This window comes from Furipterus horrens, unplaced genomic scaffold, assembly GCF_987537825.1.
Source record: "Furipterus horrens unplaced genomic scaffold, mFurHor1.1.pri manual_scaffold_6, whole genome shotgun sequence".
Lineage (NCBI taxonomy): Eukaryota > Metazoa > Chordata > Mammalia > Chiroptera > Furipteridae > Furipterus > Furipterus horrens.
This window is the reverse complement of record NW_028327176.1, coordinates 138926287-138938720: the sequence shown is the minus strand read 5'-3', so window position 1 is coordinate 138938720 and position 12434 is coordinate 138926287. Positions and strand designations below refer to the sequence as shown.

The following is a 12434-nucleotide window of genomic DNA, read 5'->3' as shown; positions in this document are numbered from 1 at the left end:
GAACTTGTCTCACAGGGTTATTGTAATAATAATATCGTCGGCAGCCGTCCGTCTCGAGAGATGATGGTGTAGCTTCTTAAGAGTCAATCTGCACCGCCAAGAATGGTTGTGCAGTCCGACTCGGGAGTGACACAGTATCTGTCTCCTCCCGTGTTGAATCGACATCTTGCGATGACGCTGGAGTGTCCTCTCCAGTGAAGCTGAAGCTACAGAGCCTGGGCATGGTGATATGGAGGGTCTGCTGTTGCCCATGCAGCAGACCCCCCCTCTCTTCGCAGCTGAAGGGTCCAAGGGAAAGACGGAGTCAATACAGCTTGGCTTCAGGTGCGCCGCAGGAGTTGCCGGTGTTGACTACAATGTCAAACCGCCTTAGGGACTCCGGCTCCGGATTTTCTGTCGGGGTTTACTCCCTTAGCCTTTCCCCTGAAGAGGTATGCTGCAAGGCAGCGGAGGTTTTTTGGAGTCAGAGTTATTGACTTTAGATATAAGCACAGAAAAAGTATTTAAAATTTACACACTGATTTCTGGCCAAGATGGAGGCATAGATATAAATGCAGCACCTCTCTCACAAATAAGAAGGAATTTACAACACTTCAAAACCACCCCCCCCCCAGAAAATCCAGAAAATCAAAACTACAGGGAAGTTTAGCAAAGAAATAAAGAAAAAATACTCAGCCAGAAAGGTAGGAGGGGTGGAGCCAGGTCGGAGAGAATGAGGTGCAGTGCAGTCTCAGTGCCTGCGGGGGTGGTGCTTGGTAGCAGCAGGGCTGGTAGGGTGCCTAGTAGCACAGTGACTGTAGCTGCAGCAAAAAGCGCAGCATGTATTTTACACTTGGGAAGTGATACCAACCCCCAACCAGACCAATCCTAGCTCCTGACCAGACCAAGCAGCTTGCAGTTCCAGTGCCAGGGAAAATAGAGCCACATTGCTTCTGACTGTGAAAGCCAGTGGGGGATAGGAGCTGAAGAAGAAATTGCCAGTGTCTCAGCAGAGTCCACTTGTTTAGTATGGGAAGGGGAAGAAGTACCTGAAAAAGGGGTGAGTGCTGAGCAAGTGGCATTGTTCCTTCTCAAACAGCACCATAACAAGGTAAAATGAGTCACCAGCACTGATGAATACCTAAGGCTCTGCCCCTTACAACATAACAGGTGTGACTGCTCTACCTAACACATGGAGGCAAACACAGGAGGCTGTCAAAGTAGGAGACAGAGAAGTATGGCCCCAAAATGCGGGCACATCAAGGTTCCAGTGGGAGAATTAAGTGACAAGGAAGTAGCCAACCTAAAAGATGCACACTTCAAAGTACTGGTGATAAAGATGCTCTCAGACTTGACAGAAAATGATTTAGCATGACAGGAAAGAAATGAAGGCTATATTAAGAGAAATGAAGGAACATCCATACAAGACTAGTGGTGAAGGAAAGGAAACCAGGGTTTAAATCGACACATTGAAACATAAGGAAGAAATAAATAGTCAACCAGTACACAAGGAGAAAACAATAATTTTAAAAAATGAGGAGAGGCTTTAGAAACCTCTGGAATAGCTTTAAACATGCCAACACCCAAATCATAGTGATGTTAGAAGAAGAGGAAGAGCAAAAAATTGAAAAATTATGTGAAAAAATAATGAAGGAAAACTTCCTTAATTTGGGGAAGGGAATGGGCATACAGGTCCAGGAAGTACAGAGAGTCCCAAACAAACTAGGTCCCGGGAGGACCACACCAAGACATATCATAATTAAAATGCTAAAGGTTAAAAGAGAGAATCTTAAAAGCAGCAAGAGAAAAGAAGAGAATTACCTACAAAGGGGGACCTATAAGACTATCAGATGATTTCTCAAAGAAACTTTGCAGGCAAGAAGAGACTGGCAGGAAATATTCAAAGTGATGAGAGGTGGGGACCTACAACCAAGATTACTCTATCCAGCAAAGCTATCATTTAGAATGAAAGGGCAGATAAAGTGCTTCCCAGACAAGGTAAAGCTGAAGTTGATCATCATCAAGCCATTATTATATGGAATGTTAAAGGCACTTATTTAAAAGAAAGAAGATTAAAACTATGAACATTAAAATGACAACAAAAATCACAACTGTCAACAACAGAAGCTAAAAAATAAAAACAAAAACAAACTAAGTGGACCACCAGAGTGGGAACAGAATCATAGGTATGGGGAGCATGTGGAGGGGTGTCAGCTGATAAGGGGTAAGGGAAAAAATGGGGAAATGATACAGGAATTAAGAAGCATAATAGGAGGTTGCAGAATAGACAGGAGGATGTTGAGAAGAGCTTATATGCACGACCCATGGACATGGGCTAAGGTGGGTGGGACTGCTGGAGGGAGCGGGTACTGGGCAGAGAGGAACAACAGGAAAAGAAATTGGAACTACTGTAACAGCATAATCAAAACATACTAAACAAAACAAAACAAAACAAAAAAAGCTTACACACCAAAATATTAACATTGTTCTTTTTATCTCTTGGTATTAACTGTATTTTATAATAAGCATATGTTAATTTTATAATCAGAAAACATTTTACTTTAAAAGCGCATTTTTTTTCTTTGCTCACATCTTTTTATTTTTCATATTCTATTCTCTCCAAAACTCTTGTGTCTAATATTTTTAAATTTGTCAATCTCATATTTTGTGGAATTCTCTCTTGGGAAATCATGAAAAAGAATATACTTAAACATACCTCCCTGAAATCATTTTAAAAATCACTCTTATGTACTTCAATTATTAAGTTTCTAGAGTAAAAATGAAGCAAAGGGAAACTATCATCTAACATTGGACCTAGAGACTTACAAATAAATATCTCTTCAAAGATCAAAAAACCATATATTTCTTTTTACTTGAGCAACTTACTAATTTTGCAAGTAATTTCTAACAGGTTATAAACTACAGGCATACAAAACCAGGTGAAACAAAAATTTTAGGTCAGCCTAGAATTTAGTACTTTATAATCCCTCTTGTGGAGTTGTAGAACTAATATTTAATAGTTGTTGAAAATGTATTACATGTGAGGTACTAAGTATAACCTATGAACTATATAATTTAATTCTGTTAGCTGCCTGAGAGACAGAAGGTAGTTTTATCTTCATTTTCTAGATAAGGATGTGCAGCCTAGAATGGTTAAATAATTTTGCCCAGGGTTCCTCAACCAGTAATTTGTACAGCTGAGGTCTAAATCCCACTAGTCTGCAATTACTATTTATTAACTGAATTTTAAGGTATATTTGTACTTTTTTAAAATGGACTAATCTCAAGTATTTGTAATGATTTCATTACTGTTTTCCTTTCCTGAGTTTTACTTCATTATTATACTGTTATTCTAGCTGCTTTCATAGTTACGTAAGTAAAGGACCACAGAAACAAAGATAATATTATTTTTAAAGCAAAATATTAGTTCTGAATATGGGGAAAATTTCTTAAGAGTTCTACCTCTCTAGTGCATTTTTTTTGCTTTTTAAAAAATTATTGTTCTATTATAGTTGTCCCAATTTTTCTCCCATTGCTCTCCACTGCCCAACCTTCCACTACTACCTTCTCCCACAGTCAATCCCCACCCTGTTGTCCATGTCCCTGGGTCACTTACACATGTTCCTTGACTAGACCCATCCCCTACTTTCCCCTCTTCTCCCCCTCCTCCTTCCCCTCTAGTCACTGTCAGTCTGTTCCTTGTTTCCATGCCTCTGGTTCTAGTGAATTTTTTGGATAGTGGTATTTAACATTTTTAATTGTGGTGCATTGTAAGAAACACGTTTTATATCATTACCCAGCATATATACATACTCACAAACACAACACAACACACACACACACACACACACACACACACACAAATGGATCATAGTGTCCATAATACACAAAAAATAAAAAAAAAGTGCAGTGAGCTAAAGAGAATAATATACTTTTTGCATTTTTGCTTAGCATTTTTAGAGTCTTTATATAGGTCTTTGTTCATCGTGATTATGTTTCATAAAGATTTTTAAGAGAGTTAGGAACTGATACATGCTTCTTTTGGCTTAGCATAAATCCTATTAAAGTATCTCAAAACACCTTGTAAAGTATTCCTCACATCAAAAATTCATGAAAATCACCAAAAAGAGAAGATAAACAAAATAGATGAGTAAGCATAAATGGCTAATAAAAAAGTACCAAGCAGATTGAGTGTTGACAGACTCCCAAATTCTCCCCTTACCCCTTCACTACAAGTCCAGGGACAATTTTCAGCATTTGTGTAGAGATATTAAGATATGCTTCCATATTATATATCTTCTATAGTCCAATCCATCTTTCTATATTACCTGAACCATGGTTCCGCTGCAGAACGCACACTTACACATAATAACTAGACTGCAAAATGTGGCCAAAGCCAGAGAACCCATTCTATTTGAGGCAGAACTAACGTTTTGCTCATTTCAGAAGCAGCTTATAGATGCTTGTAGGGAAAGGACCAGAAATATGTAAGTTCTTATAATCTTTGTTTTTCGCTCAATTGCTGTAAATGATATTGAGTATTTTACAAGTTAGTTTAATAGAGAGAGACAAAATTTCTATCCCAAATAATTTATCATTTATTTGTGCAGAAAAGTATAAGAAATTACACAGGAAGCAAGTCTTTCATCTTTGTTCCAACATCAAGTGATGCAAATGTAGTTAATTCTCCCATATCTAAACCCTGCAACCACTGATGTTTCTGTCTCTGTTTTGTCTTTTCTAAAATTTCATACATATGTAATTATACAATGTTTAGTCATGTGGGTCTGCATCTTTTACTCAACAAAAATGCACTTAAGATGCATCTATGGGGCCCTCAGCTGCCACTGCTGTTGCAGTAGCTGCTTGTCTTCATCACCCAAGCCCCGAGGACACCATGCCACAAGAAGACTGACCTCTTCTCCCATTTTCACAATGAAAGACTCTGGGAAGACTTCCAGCTCTAAGGAAGAAGAAGCTAACTACTGGAAAGATCTGGTTATGATCTACAAGCAAACTGCAGATAATACACAAAAAGGGCTCTGAGAATTCCCAGGAGGGAAGCCAAGAATATGAAGCTGAATTGGAGACAGCTACAAAAAACGGAAATCAGAAAATAACCACCTTTGCATGGAGCTAGAAACCATCAAGGAGAAGTTTGAGATGCAGCATTCCCAAGGCTACCAGCAGATCTCTGCCTTAGAGGATGACCTAGCCCAGACAAAAGCCCAGTTCAAATTCAGCTGCAGAAATATATCCGAGAGCTGGAGCAAGCAAATGATGACTTGAAAAGAGTGAAATAGGCCACAGTCATGTCTCTGGAAGACTTTGAGCAGTGCTTAAATCAAGGAAATGCCTTCCTGGAAAGCAAGCTTGATGAGGAGAATCTCCTAGAATCTGTTCAGAGACTGAAGGATGAAGTCAAAGATCTGTTGCAGGAATTGCCTGTGCAGCAAAAGCAGAAGAAACCCAGAATCCTTGTGTCCAGCTTGGTGGAAGCAGAAAGGACAGACACAGCCGTGCAAACCACTGGCCCCTTGAGGTCCACTCCCATGGCCCATTGGGGACACAGTTCCAGCTTAACCACACCAGGGACCTTCAGACATGGTCTGGATGACTCCATGGGTGGGACACCCTTAGGCCTGTGACCTGGATATCAGCCTTCAACATCGTGAGAGACCTGCTGTAAAAAGGAGGGGCACTGAAGTCCAAACTTGACTCTTGCCAGAATTTTGTGTACAAGCAGTCCTCAAACCAAACAAGTGGCCCCCCCCTCAGGAAGGGGAACAAGAACAGAGATAGCGGTGACAGACATCAAAGCAGCACCGGTGTTCCTCTGGGTGATAACAGGGGAGAAAATTGAGATGCACTGACACTGCTCCTCTTTCTTGATATTCAGTCTTACAACTGTGGGTCTGATCATCATCAATCTATAACAGGTGTAATATCCACTTAATGTGGTTTGCTCTGTCTGAAGGTTGGGAAACACCTGGAGTTTGGGAAGTCACTTTTAAATCTGTCTTCCCCATGGCTGCCATCACCCCAGGATGTGGTGAAGATGTTGCTTTAGGAAATCCACAGAAGCAAAGCCACTGGTGTCTGTGCAGGATCTGTTTCTTTTCCTCTTTACACTAGCTTTTTGTTTTTTTAAGTTAGTTTGAAAAATATGGGCAAGCAATCCCACTAGCCAATGACAGGGGCCATGGCCTGTGGCCCCTCATGTTTGGCCCTGTGAAATGTTGTCTCTTAATTCCCCAGCCTCCTTGTTGGTGTGTTGCAGAAGGACAGAGACAGACTGGACCTTCTGGAAAGGGCTCTGAGGTGTGGGTGCTGAGGCTACTCCATGATTTTGAGCTCACTCAAATCCTGATTGGTCTTCAGAACTGTTTTTGATGTCCAAAGGCACCTTACAAGGGGGATCTGAGTCCACCTCAGGCTTACCGCAGCCCCATTCAGCCAGAATTTTCTTGTAGAACAAAGTCTTCCAACACTGTATAGTAGGAGACCTCCACTTTAGGATCCCCAAGGTCATTGGTGTGGAGTGGCCTTGGAAATAACAGCTGTTAAGACTAGGATTTCTTTAAGGCCATATGAAATAATCAGGGTGATCTTCAGGTAATATTACAGGATTGTTGTTGGAAGCTTTCTTGTCAAAGAAGAAACAAACATAGGACTTTCAACCTGGACAGTATATATACTTAGCTCTGCTTGTTGTGAATTGCTGTCTCATGCTTTTAGTCACAAGTAAAAAGAAGACATGAGTTCAAAAGCATGTGTGTAGTTTAAGGACCTCCCTTTTGTTACTAAGTTATTTTTTGAAAAGAACAGCAAACATATCCTTGATTTGAAAATAGTAATTTTCAAATTCTACTGAAATTCTACAGAGAATTAAACTCCAGTCTCTGGTTCATTAACCTAGAAACATTCTAACCTGTATCTGTAAAAGATGTACTTCTATTTTTTAAAAGAATAATAAAATTAAGAGAAACTGAAAAAATGGATCTATGGTATTGCATGAATCAATAAACTGTTTCATTTTTACAGTTGATGAGTACTCCATTGTATATATATGTTAAAAATACTGCTATATACTTATTGGTCATCTATATATCTTTTTCTTTTTTTGGTAAAGTTCAGATCTTTTACTCATTTTTAAACTGAGTTGTTTGTATTCTTATTATTAAGTTTTAACAGTTCTTTATATATTCTATATATAAATCTTTTATCAGCTATGTGACTTCTATAAGTCAGATGCTTATGTTTTCATTATTTTAACAATGTCTTACACATAACCATTAAAAAAGACATTCTCTCTTTCCTCTTCTTTTTTTTTTTTACTCTCTAATGGGGAAGGCTATTAATTCCTTTATACCAAAGAACATGTATACTGAATCAAATTATAAAAAAATTTCAATGTGTCTCACAGCTTGGAGGTTTAATTCATAATTTACTGTATACTTTATCCATAATTTCTCAAAAACATATTGTCCTATAAGATGTCATCTTAATCAGATGTATAGGATTTGACAATTTTTCCTCATTAAAATTTTAAAGTTATATGCTTCATTGGTGTGCTCTGATATCAGCCTACAAAAGTCATTAGGTAGCAGAATTATAACATTAGATCGACAGTCCTTTGGAAAATAGTTACTAGCTACTAGACTCGTGGGACTGTAGAGTATTTGAAATGTGGCTAGTATAAATTAAATGCCACTTAACTTTAATTCATTTAAATTAAAAAAACCTGATGCTCAATTTAGTTATTGAAAAGCTTTTAAGTGTATAGAGCAACTTAGCTTTGTGAATCTACTCTTTCAGCTATAAATTATATGAAATCTAAATACAGATCAAATATATCTAATTAAAATTTAGTCTCCAAATGATCCAAATTGAGATGTGATATGAGTACACACTAGATTTCAAAGACTTAATATAAAAAAAGTTAAATGTCTCATTGTTTTTACATTGATCACATGTTAAAATGACTGTATTTTGATAATATAAGGTTGAATAAAATTTATTATTAAAATCCATTACACCTGTTGTGCCCTTTTTTCCTTTTTAATGTGACAAGAAAAATTTATAATTTATAATATGTGTCTCATATTATATTTCTATTAGATAACACTGCTTTAGAAGCATATATTGTGTAATAAATTATATTTTGTCTCAGAAGGCATTCATTCAGTGTTCTAAAGAGGCAAGCTAATGACTGTCCACCACAACGTCCAACCCCCACACCATAATCAGGGGCACCTTATTCTCCTGACTGTGCAGGGAAGGATCAAGACTTACTAAATTTCAAGTCCCTTGTGATTTATTTTTATCCTCAGAAAAGGTTTCTAGCAAGAAAAGGGCCAAGAAAAAGAAGAGCAGTGCTTGAGATAGATATTGTAGGTCTGGCGGAATCATGTGTTGTTCAGGAACAGCATCTTCCGAGGCTCTAAATGTGTATAAATTTTGGGAGCACCGTCACCTAATTAGGGCTCCAGCCATGGTTTACTTTCTTCCGTGCAAAAAGGAATTGGGCTGCTTAGTACTTTTTAACTCAAAAACAAAGTACAGTATCCCAGCCTTTCACTTCTCGCCTACTTTTAAGCAATGTGAAATTGACAGTACAAGTTTTCATTACTGAAAAAAAAAAACTTTTCTTCTTTTTCTTCAGTTTTTAAAATAAATTGTGTGTATGTACACACAGATTTATATATATGAGGGGAGACTCAAAAACCCCGGATTTATTTATTAAAAATTCTGTATTTATTCTTGCATGTTTAAACTTCAGTCACCTTGCAATACAACCATGGAGTCATTTTTTCCACTGCTCACAACAGTTTTTGAACTCAATATTTTGATGCCTTTTAGTGCTTCTGCTGTTTTTTGTTTCACCTTTTTCACATTGCCAAAACATTTCCCTTTGAGGATTTTCTTCATCAAGGGAAACAAAAAAAAAGTTGCTTGGGGCAAGATCTGGTCAATAGGGAAGGTGGGGCATGAGGGTCATGCTGCTTTGGTAAAAAACTGCTGAATACTCAGTGTGGTGTGGGAGGTGCACTCTCCCAAATCACCCATGATGAAATGGGCAAACACATTGAAAAGTGTCTAAAAAATTCACTGAAGCCCAACCCAGCCTTTCACAACAATGCCAGTTGGTACACTGATACAGATGGGTTCCTAGAACACTTACCTAGCAGGGGAAGCCTATACTACAAGGGACCCACCCTCCAGAAGATAATTCTGGGTTTTTGAGCCTTCCTCATACATCTATAGTGTGAATGATTTAGTGCTATAGGTATTATCTTGCCAGACTAAAAGAATTTTTCAAAAAGATAATTACTGTAGGGAAAATTGAGCTGACCTTGAAATAATAAACATTATATTTTCAGACATTTCAGTAAATGTTAATACTTCAGCATAAAATTCTGAATATCCAATATTTTAAAAAATTTTCTAGAAAAGTAAGACTGGTATAAAAATTTTAAGGACATTAAGCATAATATTTATAAAAATATAACAAATCATAATGGTATATTATTCTATCATGATAGACAACTATATTAAACTTTAACTTTGATACAGTGTTAAATCTAAATTTGCAGAACACCTCATCATATAAGATAACCTCTAAAACTATTACCTATTTTGAAATGAGTTGTAGCTTACAGTTTTCTGAAACAATGTAAGTTAACTACAAGTTCTAATTGAATACATTTCTTTCACAATCAAGCTAGTATGGGAATGTAAATATATATACTTACAATATAGAGAACATATCATGGAAAGCACATAGACAGTTAAGTTATTCCACTGTATTTTAAATTCTTGAATTAATTTATTCTTAGTCTGTTGGGAAAGAGAGAAAAATTGTGTTAGTTAAGTGTGCTGAGTGTACTATATATGTAACTAAATAACCAAAAGAAAGCTAAAAGAAATCACTCATTTTACAACCATAGATATTTGCAGATACATTTTTGTGTCTTTTGTTTACATTAATTTATGATTTATTTTAATTTTAGGAAAATGCTATTGAGTCAATAAAATAAATACTAGTTTTAAAATTGAATGTTGCAGTTGACACTAAGAAATAAGTATATCTTGTTAACTAAATATATTTCCATGGTCTCTAGTTTTTGTGTTTTTTACTTACAAAATAAGTTGAGCCCATAACAAAAAACAAATATAAAATATAAAACAAAAAAATTATGAATCATCTTGATGTTTATAATTATCTGAATGCTTAACAAGACAAAGACCAAATAATTAGATGATTTTTTTCAAAACGTCTTTAATTTTCATGTTGATGTATGTCAGCTGCTATGGTTTAAATGTTTGTGCTCCCAACCTCTCTTTCCCCAAATTCATCTGTTGCATCCTAATGTCCAAGATAATGGTATTGGGAGGTGGTGCCTTTGAGAGGAAAATAATTTAATTTTCCCTCAAATTTAGTACTTCTTTTATTTATACTTCAATTGTATTTAAACACATTTGAAGATAATGAAAACATAGAAATAGATGGGGCATCTGTCTCTTTTCTCAAATGTATGAAACGCAATGATAAATAAGATGTCTATATATTGTATCAACTGTTGAATGTTTTGTGGTGTGTGCAATTGTCATTTAATCATCACACAAATACTGTATGGTGGGTTTTATCACCTCCATTTCACAGGGTTGTGATCATTCAAACATCTAGTCCATATAAGAAGCTAGACATTATTATAGCTGGGAAGCTGGGGTCAATTAAGCCCTAATCCAAGTGTCTCCTCAGAAAATCTTCACTTGCACATGATCTCCTAGACACTGTTGATAAGATAATCCTGCCTAGATGTCTACTTTCAATACTATTTGAGCCCCCAATTTGAAAAAAAAATTGTTTTATGAGGTAGATTAATTTCTCTTTTGAAACTGTATGTATCTTGTGCTTGAAGTTTTTAAATGAATAAGACTACAAACACAGTTTTTGCATATAACATATATAAAGTGTTGGTTGAATATTTTCACATTAAAGGTTAATATGTTTTTTAAAGATTTTATTTATTTGTAGAGAGATGGGAGGGAGGGAGAAAGAGAGGGAAACATTGACTGGTTGCCTCTTGCACACCCCCAACCCACGACCTGGCCCACAACCCAGGCGTGTGCTCTGACCTGGAATCGAACCAATGATCTTTTGGTTCATAGACTGATGTTTAATCCACTGAGTCACAGCAGCAAGGGCTAAAGATTAAAATAGTTAATGTTATTAAAAATAGAAGAGGGGCATTCACACCTATCTCAGCTGGTTACAGACTATTACTATATTTGAGCACCTGTTAATTTTTGACAATAACACTCTCAAAGCATCCAATGCTATTCTTGCTCTGCTTTTACCCTACAACATCTGATTTGACATTTTAAAAATACTTTTTGCTGGAAAGTCAGAAAATCAAACGTTTTGAATCCTATCTAAGATGAGAAAAAATAATTAGGGCCAGTAAGTGGCCTGAGTCCTGTTATCTATTTGGCAACTCAGATTTTTGCATGTGTTTTATTTTCTGACTTTCCAGCAAAAAAAAAAAAAAAAGAAAAGAAAAAATTGAAAGTGTCAAACCAGAAGTTGTATAGTAAAAACAGAGCAAGAATAGCATTTGATTTCCTATATACTTGTCTTTCCTCCTAGAGCAGTCAAAACATCTGCCTGACATAGGGCAGAGATGGGCACAAGACACTCAGTTTCTGTCATCGTGTTGATAGATGGTTTAAAGTGAGTCAGTCTTGAGAAAAGGGAATTGCTAAATTCCTTTATTCCTGTCTTACCTATAAAGTCTAGACTTGGTGGATTAGCCTATTATTTGGATGTTTTGCCAAGATCTTGAGGCTTAGTGATGTAAGCATAAAACACTAAGATAATTCACTAACTGATTTACTTTTAATCTTGATGTTATTCAACAAACACAAATGACTAAGTTTTCATGGAATTTTATATAATGGAGTTTCAAATCATGCAGAAAGCAATAGGAAGAGAACCTTCTTCATGTATTTTTTTGAGATATTACAGAAAAAGTGGAGGGAAAGAAGACCACATTGGAAGAGGGAAGGAAGTGGCCACCACAACTCTCATCTTTTCCTCTCAGCTTCTTGAGATCAAGCATCTGGTGGGAGTAGCTTTAGAAATTCATAGTTAAGGCAATTCTCAGGGTATGTGTATGATTTTGCAGAGGGATTACTGAGCCGAGTGATCTCAGGCTAACACATGGTGACTCAGTAGTGTCACAAGCTTCCCATGGTTAAATTAAACCCAGTTTGCAATCACAAATCTACCCTGGTTATTGTGTGACATGGATAATGGGCTGAGAAAAACTGGGCCTACTGGAAGCCACATGGCTCAGCTACAGAGGTTTGTGAGGTTTTTCAGCTTTAACTAGGTATCAGAAGAGGGAGGCAGCAATGTGTGTAACAGTGGGGACTCTGAGGGACCTGAA

General features: G+C 36.8%; 1 pseudogene; it reads left to right on the top strand.

Moving 5' to 3' along the window:
- The first annotated feature begins 4914 nt into the window (after window positions 1–4914).
- LOC150007495 (nuclear distribution protein nudE homolog 1-like) lies at window positions 4915–6049 on the top strand (annotated as a pseudogene).
- Window positions 6050–12434: the final 6385 nt, after the last annotated feature.